Below are 11,418 nucleotides of genomic sequence, written 5' to 3' on the forward strand. Positions count from 1 at the left end.
TTATGAGGGATGGTCAGGATCGTCTGCCATAAACCAAGTGTTTATGTAAGTCAATAGTGTTACATGTACATGCAGATAAGAGAGTGATAAAGATAAATGTTTGTCTTATACCTATTTAGCTTGTAAGCTTTAAGGTTACACCTTGAAGGCCTTCTCTGTAGTGGCGCTCTCCCTGTGTAGCACCCTGCCTTAAAGAAGTCAAGGAAATAAAAAACTATCTGACTTTTAGAAGACATCTGAAGGCTGTATTTAGGAAGTTTTTTAATGTATGATGTTTCAGTATGTTCTGATATATGCTGTGAGCCGCCCAGAGTGGCTGGGGAAACCCAGCCAGATGGGCAGGGTATAAATAATAAATTTTGTGACTCACGATCATTTTACAGTTGCACTCTGCCCCTTGCTTATGTGTTTGGGTTCATATTCTGTGACCATCAAACGCTGTATTCTGAAATGTCAGGGGACTCCCCCAAAGCTGGACACACTGTGATTCTTAAACCCTGGTTAATCATTATGTCTCCTTTCAAATGAGTTGATGCATTGTTTAATTTCCCCGAGCCTCATTTTTTCCGTTCAGCTACAACACAAATATTACGCTATTAATTGGTTGTAGCTATGATGGTTATAAACCACCTCCAGAATCCAGAGCCTCATACATGTGAGGATCTGTTGCTGGGGAACAGCAAGAGAGAGCTATTGTTCTCCAGCTTTGCATATGGGGTTCCCATAGATAACTATGGGAACTATGGGTTACTATGTGAATACAGGGAACTGCATTAGTTGGACCTCTGGACTGACCCTGGAGGAGTCTTCTTACCATCATGAATTCACATATTATTCATGGAAAAATTGACCTACAAATTAAGAACCATGAAGAAAGGACAACACCTGACACCACCTCAAACACAAGAAATCTTTGGAAAAGTGACTTTCGATAAAAAAAGTCTATCCCCATGACTGATGACATATGTATCTCTGGAGAATAATATCCAATATTATTCCAACATTCTGAAAGGCATAAGTGTTATTGTGTTACTGTTTCTGTTCTGGTTGGTTGGTTGGTTGTTCACCTGTAAGATAGACAGGATAGATAAGAGTTTTTAAAAGGTTTTAATGGATTATTTCATTTATTCCGGCTATGTATTATTTGTTCTCTGACTGCAAGATCTGGAGTTCTTTATACTTGATGTGGTTAATGTTTGCAGTGCTGGAGGGTTAGACTTTAAGCCATCACAGCAGGTTTGCAAGAACTATAGTGTCCCTACGAACCCTACCAGTGTGGTGTAGTGGTTAAGAGCGGTAGTCTCGTGATCTGGGGAACCGGGTTCGCGTCTCCACTCCTCCACATGCAGCTGCTGGGTGACCTTGGGTCAGTCACATTTCTTTGAAGTCTCTCAGCCCCACTCACCTCACAGAGTGTTTGTTGTGGGGGAGGAAGGGAAAGGAGAATGTTAGCCGCTTTGAGACTCCTTAAAGGGAGTGAAGTGGGACCCGGGTGGCGCTGTGGGTAAAACCTCAGCGCCTAGGACTTGCCGATGGCATGGTCAGTGGTTCGAATCCCCGCAGCGGGGTGCGCTCCTGTCGTTCAGTCCCAGCGCCTGCCAACCTAGCAGTTCGAAAGCACCCCCGGGTGCAAGTAGATAAATAGGGACCACTTACCAGCGGGAAGGTAAACGGCGTTCCGTGTGCTGCGCTGGCTCGCCAGATGCAGCTTGTCACGCTGGCCACGTGACCCGGAAGTGTCTTCAGACAGCGCTGACTCCTGGCCTCTAGAGTGAGATGAGCGCACAACCCTAGAGTCTGGCAAGACTGGCCCATACAGGCAGGGGTACCTTTACCTTTACCTTTAAAGGGAGTGAAAGGCGAGATATCAAATCCAAACTCTTCCTACTCCTTTTTCTGTGTAGTTTCCGGACTGGAGTGTTTTATATCCAGTTCCTTGCTTTTGTGAAAATATAGCTGTAGGCCATACAGCAAACAGTAATACTAAAGCATATTAAAGAAGTAGAAGTTGGCAGGTACAAGATCTCAAGAGCACATTCTGTTGCTGCAACGGCACTGACAATCTTATCGCTGATTTCTTGCAACATTATTTCAGGTGGGAAAGAGAAACTTAGCCATATACTGCTCCTGTCCCGTCCCCCATATGTCACCAGCCATACCCCGCATTACTAGACGCCATCAGCTCTGTTAATGGAAATTATATTTGCATGCACTATGTTTATTGTGCATGCTAACTGAACTCACTCTTGAAAGCTACTATTAAAACATTTATTTAATATATTGCTAAGGGGCGGGGGCAGGCCACAAAAGGGGTTACCAGTGTGCATAAAATTTTCATACTGGAACTTTGCATTAGATTTCCTGTTTTATATGTATACATGCAAACCTAGATAAGTGCTATTATTTAAATAGACATACAGTGCCAGTGAGGAAGACTATAACCAGGTGATCCATTTGTCTGCTATGCAGGTGTTATCTGTTGATGGGCAGCAGCAAGGCCCCCTCCTGCTCTCCCTCCTGATGCTTCTTTATCTACAAACTGGACTTGAACCAGACAGCACTTCAAAAAGGACACTGTCATCTAGAAAGCAGGGCACACAACCACCCTGCGTTGATCCTGTTCTTATTCTGAGTACATTTAGAGAACATCTGTATGGTACTCCCCCATCCTCCAATAATTTATTTTTCATTTTTGTATCCTCCTAAGCTACTTCCCCCCAAATGCTTCAGGTGGTATATGCAGTTTGTTTGTTTGCTTCGTAAAATGTATACATCACTTGACTGTAAAACAACATCTCAACGTGGTTTACAAAGAGAATAGAGTTCTCAACAGGGTTCTCAGTAAAAGCTATAAAACAACTCTTGAAACATTCAATCAGCAGTAAGCTAAAAACAGATTAAAACATACATCTCCATTCAACAAAAATGTTTTTTTAACAGAAAAATTTGGTTTTTACAAATATCTTTTCCATTCAGAAAAATAATTTTCTACATATAAGGATTCCCTGAATCCTCAGACCTCCCTCCGCCCCCTCCTGGTTTCCATTATAAATCTTTTTTATACTGCATCTTATAACGTTTATCTGTGTTTTGTATGTGTCCAAATTTTAACCTTCAAATTCTTCCATTACAAGTGTTAAGTCAATCCTGCTAACGAGTTTAAATGTTTACAGTGTGCTTCAAGATAGTCTATGTATTTTTTCCATTCCTTATTAAATTTATTATCTTCTTGATTTCTGATTTCCCCGGTCATTTGTGCCATTTCAGCATATTCCATCATTTTAATTGTCCGTTCCTCCCTGGTTGGAACACTGTCTTCCTTCCGTCTCTGGGCGTAGAGAAGCATTCCATCTCTGGGAGTAGAGAAGCATTCTCGCAGCTGCCGTTGCATACATAAAAAGTCTTTTCTGCTCCTTTGGTATTTCTTCACCTATAATTCCTAGTAAGAAAGATTCTGGTTAAAACAAAAATGTTTTTAGCAGGCACCAAAAGGAGTACAGTGAAGGTGCCTCATGCCAATAAGACAGGAAGTTTCAGAGTTTAGATGCTGCCACACTAAAAGATTGATTTCTTACAAATGTGGAAGAGTATTCCGCAGCACCTGTAACAGGGCCAGTTGCACAGATCAAAGGGGTCTAGTGGGCATATATGGAATAAGGCAACCTTGCAGGTAATCTGGTCCCAAGTTGCTACGGTCTTGACATATGAATAGTAACACTTTGAACTTGCCCCCCTAGCAAATTGACAACCAGTGCAGATATCTGAGCACAGGTAATTCTATTCCATTTGAATTACCTCTCCAGTGTCTCCCCGTCTGACAGCCAAAAACTGTGCCCATATGAAAGTGGCAGATAAGATGGTGGAAGGACCACGAGTGAGACTTGGCTCAAGTTGAAAGGGAGAAGAGACAGAAGAGTCACACACAAGGACAGCAAAACATTCCACGCTATCATTGCAAACATTCTGTCTTTTGATCAAGGTGAGGCCAGTCTTGGCCACCTTCATAATACCAGAGCACTGTTCCTTTGACTTCCTGCACAAACAGGAAGTTCAATAATATACGCTGACACATTGAGGAAGTTTTCCAACTCCCACGGCTCCAAAGAAATAGAACAAGTATGAAAGGAATTTAATGAATGAGATGAAAGCCAAACCCTCCTCCTTCCCAAGAAACTACGCATAATTTGATATTTCGACTACAACTTCCTGAATCTTTTTATATGATTCGGCATTCTTTTATGAAATATACAGTGGAACCATCATTTTCAAGATAACCCTCATCGCTAGCCTGGCAAATCTGGAACTAGATCTGATAACATGAATAGTCTTTACTTAGACTTTGTTATTTTAACCCATGCACAACCGCACTCATTCCGCATGCCTGTTTTATCGTTTTGTTTTTCATCTGTTGTTATAGTTGTTCTCCATTTTACATATATTATAAAGTGAAATAGAAAATCTTTACAAGCAAGAAAAGAAAAATCAGTAAACTAGTCGACACTACAATTCTGGAAGGCACCATATACCAGAAGAGATTATGAGTAGCAACACTCTTTGGTTTTGCTTCAGAGATTTCAGAATGTTTGCAAAAGAATGGGACTTTGTTTATGCTGCGTCAGATCTACGGTTTTCTCAGCCCAATGCATGGCCGAACAGGAAATACAGACCGTAAACAGGCCAGCAATCCACCCAACCTTGCCATTCCTCCAGAGCCATTCCCACTCCCCTGAGGTGGCAACAGCAAACCTTAACAACTTATGGGTTGTCTTGTACATTTCACCTTTCTCCCAATGCATCACAGACAGCGCCTTTGGGGAAGGCCCCAGACTGAGCAAGGAGTCCAAGAAGCAGCCAGATCAAGCGATGGGACTCCAGGGTGCATCATGCATGCCCATGCCCATGCCCATGCTGGCATTGCAGCATTTGTCTCAGTGGGTGGTGAGCAGCAGGTAAGAAAACCCGTGAGCAAGTGGGAGAAAGGTATTGGAGGAGAGAGCTGCATCTGGTCCATGGGCTACTGCGGTGTCACCCCCAAGCTAGCCTGCTTCCCCCAGTTGCAGTGAAGCATGCTGTCCTATTGCAGGGTTGAAGGAAGATCTAGCGACAAGCTGTATGTGGAATTAGAAAACAAAATAGAAAGGGAAGGAAAAGAGTATCAACCTACTCAAGTCCCTAGCAGGTCACAGAAGGCATCCTGGAGGGAGATTATAGTTGTGTGTGCATATGTGGAAGTTACAAAGTAAAAAAACGTCCCCAACCACACGATAAAATTAGCTTTCCAAAAAAGGATTTCAACAAGCCTTTTAGGCAGACATCTTGCCCAGTCTGTCTCTGTATCGGAATTGTTTTTAGATGTTTTCATTGTTTTATCGCTTCTGTATTTGCTGCCCTGGGCTCCTTCGGGAGGAAGAGCATGATATCAAGTTAATAAATGATAATGATGATGATGATGATGATGATGATGATGATACAGTACAGGGATGTTTTGAGAAAAAAGAAACTGAAATGAGCTTTCCCCCTTCACACTCTCCAACACACACGCACACCTATCAATACCTAAATATTATATATACATATATTTGTTTTATTTATTTATTGCATATATAACCAACCTGTTTTCCCAAGGAGCTCAAGGTAGCTTAACATGGTACTCCCTCTCCTCAATCAACGCCCCCCCCCCAAAAAAAACCCCACAACCCTGTGAGGTAGGTTAGGCTGAGCAGCCCAAGGTCTCCCAGAGAGCTTCATGGCCAAGTGGGCATTTGAACCCTGGTCTCCCAGGCACTCTGACCACTGTCACACACTGGCTTTCAATCTATCTGTGTCAATTTGGGGCTGACTGAGCCACTAGGTCTATATAGAACAGCAGGGGAGATGCGGAAAGTGTCCTCTTTAGGAACTGGCTGGGGAAACCCAGCCAGATGGGCGGGGTATAAATAATAAATTATTACTTTTATCTTTACACTTGTTCCAGCTCATCCTCTCCAGAGTCCTGAACATGAAAATTCTATTCCCAGCTGTCTGGGGCCTTGGCCAAGAGGACTTATTGTACTGGATGATGGGATATACTGTAACATTTTGTTCCAGATCCACTTATTTATGTATCTTTTGCAGTAACTACCCCATGTGAACTTGCTCTGTGTAGATCTTCCAAACAAAGACTTCTGGGGCTGCCTCCATCTTCAGAAGTAAGACCACCCATGATAGCATCTTTTCAGTCAAGTTTTTATTCCATTACCCCTTTAATTAGGGAAGGAGATGCAAAAAATAATACAACAGCTATGGCTTTTTTTGGTTAACTTATGTGAGCAACACTTGAACAAATACATTGGTGTGTTACTTAATTTTCCACCTTTCTTTCCATGAGACCTGCTCCAGTTTATGATTCAAGCTCAATACACACTTTATTCCTAAGGATTATGACTGTGAGATACACACACACACACACACACACACACACACACACACACTTAAATGTGATGTGCCAAGCCGTGACATTTGCAAACTTTTGAAAAAATTGAGGCCATTGTATTTATGGACTATTAACGTAAGACTATGTGAAAAGCTTTCCCCTATGGTGGATTTCAGGGCAAAGTATTAGAAAAGGCTATGTTGCCTTCTGAAAGTTTAATTGAAAAATATATCTTGAATGCCTAAATGTAGCTGAGAGAACAAAAAGGAAGCATAGGCCCTGAAGCTTATCATGATGTTCATGTAGGTCATAAATTGCAACATCTAGACACAACTGCAATGTGCTAACAACAAACCGTATTCATGGAAAACCCTATCTCCTTTAGGCAGCTGTTCAAACAACCCCATCTGTCTTGGAGTGACATTGTACTATTTGTGACAGCGTTTTTTCTAAATCTACATAATACCATCACTTTCTATTTAAAAGCCACATTCTGTGGTGTCGAACAGACTGTTATTAAAACTGAAGAGAGTGTAGATATCATGCCCAACCCCCTTTGCCCACTGGAAAATTCCTTCTCCAGAAACTAGTAACTTCCAGGAGCAGCCCATACCAATGATCTAGCTTGGGCTCAAGGGAGAGACTACCAGAATTGCCACCTGATAGCTCCATCTTGGAGTAACAGGTGCCCAGAAATAGTTCTCTGCCTCAAGAGGCAACCCAGGCCCCTCATACTCAGGTGGAGCGCCTATTTATTAATTTTCATTAGTAAAGGGCTGTATCTGAGTATGGCCTTTCTCCTGAGGACTTCTTCTGGGAGCCTCTGAGGAACTACAGCCAAGCCCCACGCTGAGAGACCTGTAGGAATGGTTTAACAGCATTATCGTTGCTTTTATTTGCAGACTTCATCCTGCACATTCTCTTGTAGTATCTCTGATACCTTTCCACAGGGAAAAAAGTCACAATCTGCTTACATTCCATCATATATGGATGAAAGTTCCTTTTTCTTTTTGGCATTTCCAGAAAAGTCTTACCTGGATTGAGCTTCAGTTTGTTGGCTCTCATTACTGAGGTGAGACATCGATCCAGTACATCCAATTTTCTAAATTCTTCAGAGCCAGATCTCTCATCTCATATCTTCTTGCATATAGCATTGTATTATCTAGCCATGCATGCCAAATACAGAATTTAGCTAAATGATGATATCTGACCTAGTCTGCATTGAACTAAAATCCTTAGCAGCAAATTTAAGCCATGGGTGGAAAGTTTTGCTATGCAAAAGAACGAGCAGAGATTCTATCCAAAGCAATTTACATAAAGTGATGTTGCCCATTATAACGTGACAGAAGCTTCCAGAAATTTGGTTCATTTAATATTTGTATAAGAGAGTTGATGGATGGCTACAAAAACATAGCAACTGAATGAATGAGAGTCTTCGAAAGCAATATAGGGACTCCAAACTCTTGTGTTTGGAGCTGGGCTCTTTGCCAACTGCCCTCCATAACAGCCTGTTTCAGCCTGAGCACAAGTGTCACTGGGAGCACAGGGGGCAACTCTGGACAAGAAAGGAGAAGAAGGCAGCAATCCTGCTGGGGAGCACTGGGACTTACTGGATGGGCAGGGTTGCAGATGCAACAATGGCCCTGCCACTCGCACCAGCCAGGATGTGCCGTGCCAGCCTGGAGGTGGTGCAGCGATCAGGCCCAATGCCATCATGTCACAGCGATGAGACTAGCTTGGGATCCACTGGATCCTTGGCTGGCTCAGCTGCTCCCTGCACCTGGAACACCCTGGTTCAGCATGTTCTGTAAGCTACTACCAACAGGGATCCTGCTAGTGGCACCTCAGCCTGCCTGCACACTTGGTGGGTATAGAGGGAGACCTGGTGGTCTTGTTGCCACTAGATCTAAGAGCTGAACTACAGTTGTGCTTAATCCTGAAGGAGAGATTTGCTAACCTTATAGGGAAGATCCTAGGCTGCAATTCCTGTTGGTTGAAACCACTAATAAGTGGGGTCATCCTTCTGGAATCCCTACTAGGGCTATAAGTATATGAGCCATTCTAGGAGCTGGGATTCTGCTTCCCTTGGGATTGGCTGATGCTTCAGAAATAGTCTAGACATAGACATGTAGACGCTCCTGAAACTGGTTTCAAGGGAAGAGCAGATTATGTCTATGTCTTCCCTTGCAATATAATGGAATCTGACCTTTTCAAATTTTTTGTCACAGAAATATTTTTGGAGTAGTAAAAAGAAAGAAAGAAAGAAAGAAAGAAAGAAAGAAAGAAAGAAAGAAAGAAAGAGTCTAGACGTCGAAAGCAGCTACAGGACCTTCTCTGCTGATACCTGCCGGTTGGAATACAGTGGTGCCCCGCAAGACGAAATTAATTCGTTCCGCAAGTTTTGTCGTCTAGCGAATTTTTCGTCTTGCGAATCACGAAATCCCATAGGAATGCATTGAAAATCAATTAATGCGTTCCTATGGTCAAAAAAAGTCCAAACAAAGCCAAATTTGGTACAACAACAGTTTATTAACTGCTCTTTAAAGTCACACATACTGTAAAGAGCAGTTCAAAAATTGAAGGGAAAATAAATTAACTTTATAAACAAAACATGTCTTTGTTTTTAGACAAAGGAAACAAAGTCGCGAGACGTTTTCGTCTTGCGAAACAAGCCCATAGGGAAATTCGTCTTGCGAGGCAAATCGAAAACGGAAAAACCTTTCGTCTAGCGAGTTTTTTGTCTTGCGAGGCATTCGTCTTGCGAGGTACCACTGTACAAATTTCCTCCTGCCTTCCAGATGGCAGAAGCATTTGCAGCGTACACCCAAGTTAATTGCTGCCACCTACTGGAGAATTTATGTTGCAGCACTCTCAAGTTTTTGTAGAGTGCACAAGGCACCCCACCTCACTGACTGCATCCTTGAATTAGCTATGAGTTGCTTCAAAAGACATAGACTTACTCTAGCAAATCTAGACAATGGGAGGAGAAGGGCAGCTGTGGATTTACAGAAACTTCTGATTTTCCAGTCTCTTGTTTGTTTATAAAATGTATACTTCACCCTTTGTCAAGCTTGCAGGTACCCCTGGATATGTCACTGGAAGCCTAAGCTTTCTCTGTGACTAGGAAAGCTTATAACCACTCTGTGTGGGGTTGCCCTTGGGGCTGGTTCAGAAGCTCCAGCTGGTGTGGAACACAGAAGCCAGCCTGCTGTCAGAGTACATGTGACAGCATTGTTTAAACATCTGCACTGGCTGCCCATCTACTACTGGGCCAGGTTCAAGGTCCTTGTATTAGTTTACAAAGCCCTAAACAACTTCAGTCCAGCATACCTCAGCGACCACTTGAACCCTCATATGCCACCTCAGTCACTAAGATTAACTGCAGGAGTTTCATTGGTTGTTCCCCGAGTTAGAGCTCATCCACCCTTAGTTTTTGCACCTTGCTTTCTAGGCACAGGTCTGCACTTTCCCAATCTGTGTCTTTCCCCAGGAAAATCCACTCTTTAACACTGAATCAGAACAAATGACTGTGGCGATCACACAGCGTCTCTGGATGTTTCACCGTCTATTGATCCCTGTGCCACCACTTTATTTCTCGCTGCCACCACCCAGGTCCTACCTGGGACAATACTGAGTCCAGTCAGGGTTAAAACGAAACATAAACTTCTGTTTATTTATTGCAGTTTAACAAGCGTGTGGTTTCATAAACAGTATCGGTCAATTACATTCATGGGTTGCCTATCCAGACCTATAACTTCCGCTACCTGTTCTCACTCACTAAACCATCTCTCAGATATTTACTTGGCTTCCTAGCTCCTAACTGTTCCTGACTTAGCTTATTTTGCTACACTAACTCAACCTACCCAGACTCTATCCCAATTCACGCCCACTCCAACCAACCACTCAACTCCCAACGAACTCCCCCTTTGCCCCTCCCAGAGCTGGTTTTATAATCCCTCTGACTCCACCCCCCTGGGTTCTGATTGGGTACCCTGTTTCACCTCCAGCACTCTCATATGTTAACGTCACAATGACAAATCAGGTTTCCCACAGAATTGTTTCAAAATTATTTTTCAGAACTCTTTGCTGGGGTAGGAATTACTTGGACATGCAGCTTTAAACTGTGGACCTGTGCCTAGAAACAAAGGGAAGTCTGGATGAGCTTTTAGTGCAGCTCAGGAACAGCAACAAGAAACCAAGTCTTGAGTGTTGTTGGCCTAGTTCTATGAAATCCACTGCCAACAGAGATTCATCAGGCGCCTTCTGCTTCAGTCTTTAAATGGACACACACACCCCTCACAAAAGGACAGATTGCTAATGCTGCTATTGTCTGTTAACTCGAATAAATACTGTGCTTAGCCATATTTCATGAGCTTGGGGATTGTTACCCAGACATCCAAACTAGGGTCCTAGGTTTTCCTGGGCAGGGGCTTGAGCCACAATTGAATACAAAAGGTCCCTAGATCAGGGTGGATAAACTTTTTGTCCTGGTGGGCCACATGGTTATCTTGCCCTACCCTGCAAACCAACTTTGAAGCTGCCCACCTGTCAATCATCTGATGTCATAATGACATCAAGTATCTCTTTGGAGGCCTTGGCGAACTTCTCCTTCAGATGGATAGCAGCAGCAGAAGGTGGAAATCAATATCTGTGTGATCACAAAAAACTGTATTTCAGAAATGCAACATCTGCACGGGAGCAAATAGCTTTCTTCTGTACCATTTTTTTAGTGCAGGATGTTGAAAACAAAAATCTGCCCTTTTTCCCTTATGGGGCATCCAAGAGCCCATATAGAGTCCTTACATAGGTTCCCTATGGTAGAAGAAAATAACAGAGGCCAACCAGAGAATATTGAGAAGCAAAGCAGCTAGTAAGCCTGATCTTTATTGAACTGTTGCAACAGGGTCCTCACTCACTACACACAGGAGGGAGGAGGAACCCAGAACAATGGCGCACAAGGCCTTATATAGACTTTTGAAATTGCCACCCTGTAGATCAAGACCACC

The sequence above is a fragment of the Podarcis bocagei genome (genome assembly GCF_964188305.1).
Source record: "Podarcis bocagei genome assembly, chromosome: 6".
Lineage (NCBI taxonomy): Eukaryota > Metazoa > Chordata > Lepidosauria > Squamata > Lacertidae > Podarcis > Podarcis bocagei.